Source organism: Suillus plorans, assembly GCF_016647745.1.
Source record: "Suillus plorans strain S12 chromosome Unknown HD556scaffold_131, whole genome shotgun sequence".
In the NCBI taxonomy this organism is placed as follows: Eukaryota; Fungi; Basidiomycota; class Agaricomycetes; order Boletales; family Suillaceae; genus Suillus; species Suillus plorans.
The window spans coordinates 91,951-97,950 of record NW_024537515.1 but is presented as its reverse complement, the minus strand read 5'-3'; positions in this window follow the sequence as shown (position 1 = coordinate 97,950).

Below are 6,000 nucleotides of genomic sequence, written 5' to 3'. Positions count from 1 at the left end.
CTTTCGTAAAAACCTGCATGTGTTTAATGTGGAGTATCCGAGAACATGATTGGAGAATCACCTAGACTGAAATCATTACTTTTGAAAATTCCAGACGCACCAGCAATACGGATACCATTCACTTGGATGCATCCGGCATGCCCGAGGAAGTATATGTTTGGTGCAAGCCACCCGCCATGATACCTGTGAGAGTAAATAAGTATATCCTTATAGGTAGCGCGCGGAGCGGATGCATACAGTTCTGACATGTAATTCGATGCCTCGTGATTCCCGCCTATTACGATGGTAAGCACCGGAGCAGTCTTTTCTCCTGTATAGTATCTAGAGAAAAGTGTATCAATGCATGTTTATGTCAACTAGGTATTGGCACGTACTTGTGGAAATCACCTAGCTGCCTATACTTCTGCGGGACAGCCATGCATTGCATGTCTCTGTGATTGCGAATAGCTTGAAAGTCCCCGCACATAAGAAGTAAATCCACAATATAGTTGTGCCTGGCCTCTAGGTCACGTAGGTGCTGGTAGATCGCGTTCAGTGCGCCATGGCTGCATCCCTCCACTGCAATCTATTAGAATGAGTTAGTGGATAATTACTATGACCAGTGGCAAAATTCGACCTTCATGGCCTGAAAGAAAGTGAGGGCTCCTTCTCTGAGATTAACCAAGGATTCTGAAACGATTATTTTCCTTCCTCTATGAGGTCACGATGAGACTAAGTCACTCAGAACTTCGAAGGTCTGTGGCTGTGCAACTCTTTTTGTTCGTGGTACATAGATTCAAGTAGTAAGGACGATGAATATATCTAATTAACTGAGCATGAATTCGTACTACTTGTGGTTGAAATTCGGACCAACGCCCAAGCTTACACCTGAGATCGTCGACAGAAATCACTGAAAAGTTCAGTGTCCGTGGAATGAGCACATGGTATCGATATCGATGGACCCGTCAATGCGTTCCATCTCAGACAATGACGCTGATTGACACCAGACCTGGGGAGTTGATTTCCGTTGATTTGAAGAATAAATGGCTCACATCCTGCGGTTCTCATAATGATGGGCCTATCGGAATAAATCAACGTATTTCAAGGACCCGACTTGCTGACCCTGAAACAATTGTAAGCGGTTTAGGTCTTACTGCTAGTCCTAGTCCACGTTAGTCTCGCCGCGTCACGACCACGGCAGGACCGCGTAGAAAATTACAAGTTGGGTCACGTGAACCACTTCCTGACTTCACACCATATCACTCTCGGTTCATGAGTACCGTTATCAGTCAAAGCTTATTTAGTTCTTCCGAGCTTCCTCAAACCCTGCAGAGACACAGTCCGAGTATACCTCACGACGTTACTCGGTCAATCATTGATATCACACGCCTAGAAGGGATGTTTCCATTTAGAATTCAGAAAACTAATGTATCGAAACTTTGTCAGTGCATGCGGCGCCAGAGTCTCAACTTTGAACCCCAAATTGATCGCACCGAATGCCGATGCTGTGCCACGAGGTGACTATTTCGGGTAAGTATACTAAAAGCTTGATGTACTTACTAGCAAAATCAGTGTTGTCAGCACCGTTAAACTCATTACTCATAAAACTAGAACATTCCGATCGGAACGCGAGTTCACAAAGTTCGCCGCTCCAGATGAATTTCTGGACTTCGGTTCCGTTTCGCGAGCGTTAAACTTTTACTCTTTTTGTACTCGGCAACACTAGCAATTCAGTTTGTTAGGCGAGTGAGTGTGACTTGGCTGAGGCCCTGAGCCCCGCATTGCCCATCCAAAATATAAAGCATGTTGAGTGTGCTTAGCTGCTCACCTGAGATTACACCCAGCTGTTCTTCATATCATGTCACACCAAGAAGGAACTGTCGTCCACCATGATAATTCTCAAGGTCCTCCCCCCAACTATGACCCTTATATGATTTCGTCCCCCGACCATCCATTTTTTCCCGGCGCTCCGGTAAGTCAAAATCTGACACCTAAAATTTGTCTGACCTTTCATATAGATTACCAAGCGAATGTTTAACGATCTTCATCAAGCGGTTTTTGCTATAGTCATATTGCGTGCTTGGACTTTAGCCCCTGCGATACTGAAAGCCGAAGCAGGCCACCACCTCAAATTTGTGGCCTTCAAGAATAATATCAGCGGTAATTTATATTCTCAAAACTCTTCATGTATCTGACCACTACGTAACAGAAACTCAACAAGAAAATCGGCAATATTGTCCTTGAACACTGAAATTGGGGTACGCGGCCCTATCCGACTATTATCACTTTGGAAAAAGTGCTGCTTCGGATATCTTGTTCAGGCGAATATGTTGGATTCGGTTCAGTTCAGTTTTAGTGCTCTCGTGGTCGACAGGATTACCCTAGCCCGACGGCCTGAAGCACGGTATGAGTGGCTACACTACCATGATTCGCTAACGGTGGGTACTGTTATACATTCTTTTTCCATTCCATTGATGATTCGAGAATGTATATAGGGAGACAGGAGACTATTTCGGAATACTCTTCCGTTAGGATTGATGGCTGAATTTCTCTCCCGCAATTATGCTGATGCCATACGTCATGAAATTTCCAACAACCAGGCAGGCCCTCGAGTCCTCAATAGTGGGCCGGGGCTCATTAATTTTAGGTACACGCTAGCATGCGCCATTGTTACGGTGCGTATAGTAGTCTTTCATTCGTCCAGTAACTAACTGAATTGACCCTCAGTTGCAATATGCCTTCAGTGAAAACTGGAACTGGGCTGCTATTCGGGCATTTGATCCTTTTTACAGTTCAGACTTAGCTGACAGCACGGAAGCTACCAATTTCTTCGAGGAGGTAATCTCAGTCACATCCGAGCTAGTAACTAGCTGGGATATTGTTTGTCCACAACTCAGAGAAACGATCAACATCACAATGTAAGTTCTGGAAATGCTACACTCTATTGAGGTCTAATTGAATATCTACCAGTTGCCACGTAGATCCTCGGATTGCGACACACTCGTGATGATGGGTCTCTGCGTCTGCCCTTTCCATAGTTTACTTGGCATTAGAATATGTTTTTGTCATATATTTCATTATCATCATCCGCCCTGCTCAATTTATCAGACCGACTCATGAGAACAGAGAGAGCAATATTAATGTTCGAAAATCGCTGATATTTTCAATCTCAACACTCGGACAAGAGGTACGTCGATGTTATTGTCGGAGCAGATATCTCACTAAGAATGGTGTCCTAGATTGAACTCATTTGGGTGAGTGACAAGAGTGCCGTATCAGAAGAAAACAAGAGCATGCGATGAATTTGCGACAGAGACAACGCTGGTCTCTCATGACCGTGCTGTATTTTATTGTTCGTATTTGATGTTGTGCTTTAGCGTGGTGGGCAACTTATGCTGAATCCAAAATGTTCTAGATGCGCTATATTGGGATACCTTATTCTACGTATGTGTCGAGAAATATGCCATCGGTATCGATGACAGATGCAGTAAGTATTCTGTAACCATCTCATTCCCATCCAATCCATATGCTCATATGTGGGAGTGAGTCAGATTTCCAAGCATCCAACTTGGCTCAACACAGTTACTTAATAGGTGTAAGTTGGAGTCTTTGATACTAGTGCGAGGGCGTTCACTAATTGGAAGTTTTTAGGTACTATCACGGACTACGCAGTGAATGGCACAAATGTGCCATGTTGGGTAGTAAGTCACCCAGGTGCAATACCTCTGATATTGACCTGACTGACACACGATGCAAGTCATCATGATTGCTCGGTTACATGCCATGTATCAGGGATCTAGAGCGATGCTCATGTTCATTGTTATTAACTTCCTGGCTGTAAACGTCGCCTGCGGAGTAATTGCGGCAACGATACTGTCCTGGGTAAGCTTTACTTGTTGACTTGAAGAGCACGGCTCATTAGACAAACACCAGAGGAGTTGATACTCTCTGGCACATATACGTGCAGCTATGAATTTGTAGTGAACGACCGGCTTTTTATTTCAATGGTTTGGATGCTCGACACTGTTTGGGAGGCCCTCGCATTGTGTCTCTCAGTCTGGTTTGCCGTGAACACTTCAGTGAGCTGCGACGACTCGACCCATCGACAGGATCGACCATCGGGGACTGTTTCAGAGTGCTGATACAATCTCACGTTCTTTATTTTGCAAGGTGAGTTTGTAATGGGGACGTGGTTGTATTTTTCTGCTCAAGTTCCGCACATGTTGAAGTACCAGTTATTTACTGCTTTTAATCGCCCAATATCCATTGTCAACCTTGACCCAGCTAACGACAACATGCCTTATCCATATACAATTGATATAACTTCTTTGATCTCCCTCCAGGATGTCATGGACCAACATGGCCTTGGCCCCAACGGAGGAATCCTGATCTGTATGGAGTACCTATACATCAACTTCAATTGGCTCGATGCACGGCTGCAAGAGCTGGGATCTGATGGATATGTGCTATTTGACGTACCCGGTCAGGTCGAGCTTAGCATACATCACGAGGCGCTGAGATGCATAGTGCAACGATTGACGAAGATCGGGTTTATGGTACGTTCTATTATGTTGGTTCTGTTGTTAAACAACGCTAATTCATCTCTGTGAATGCGCACTATGCGACCGACACCGCGAAATATGAATATGTTTCCGTACTTCTCCTGTCCCTCCGGACTATGCTGCTCTTGGAACTGCCGCATGTCAATGTTTTGTCAAAGGTTGATTTGATAGCTCAATACGGAGACCTGGGTGCATATGGGTGACCATGCAACATACCAACATCACTTACCTTTCCGGTAGATTTCAATCTCAAATTTTACACGGATGTTCAGGATCTTTCCAATTTGGAGAACGCACTAAATATTTTCATCATCGTGGTACACTGTTCTCACCGAGGAACTGAAAGACTTGAGACTCAAGCGCCGAGCATCCATCCACTTAGTAGAACGTGATCTTATTACATAATCGATTAAAATTTGAGGTTGTTTGGCAAGACCTTTAGAAACAAACAGACCGGGGTGGAGAAATGCATGCCTTGAGACACGACATACTACTACTCCCCCCTAGTGGTATTGAATTCGCAACGACACTCAAACTAACGCCCTCAACTATCACTGGATCTTACAGCCAAGAAAAGCTGCCTCGCGTTCTTACCAATGTTGTTGTTTCAAGATCCAACCTTTTGCGCATTTTCGAAGTCTGGGAGCAACCTCCGCAAATATCAACTTATATGGAAAATGAGCGAGAGCAAAGGGCTCATATACGAAAAGGCACTGAAGCTATGAAAGGCGAAATGAGGGTGGAGAAGGGTGGGTTAATATGGGCTCCGTAAAGGTGAATACCTAGCCTGAAATTGGGGAGGGTAGCTTAGTTGCGTTACAGGCTACTGCAAAGAAAGATCCTTCAATGGTGTCACACTTTCACTTTGTGCGAGAGCATACTCTGCATGGCACTGTCACTGGCATGGAGACTCGGAGCGTGCGCATTATGTCAACTTATGACGACCAACTAGATCGTCTATCAGTGTCCTTCAAGGACGCCAAGGTATGATGGCATTTATTCTGCGTCTCATAGTGGTTCTTGATCGTAATTACAGATAGCTCTTGAGTAGTCGGACGCTGCACACGATCTTGTCACCGTTTCAATACATACGTATGAGCAAGCACCTCTGGCAGATAGTTGGTGTTTGTCTTCATCACTGTGCACATATCTGACCAGGTTTCACGTTTCATTGGATAGTCCCCTTTTCAGAATAGAATTGCGTGCAGACCCCTTGTCCCGATGTGCAGCACTATCTCTTCCAAAGGACGCATTGGCTACTCTTCCGTTCTTTCAGACCCAAGCAGAACTCGACGTAACGGAAGGAACAAAACCACACAATGTGTGCATTCTTCTGAATTCTCCCACTTCTGGCTCGATGCAAATTCGAATAACCAACAGGGACGTACCATACTCTGCAAGTTTCATGCTAGACCTCGTCAACGATGTCGGTGAGCACATTCGGAACATCATCGACTTT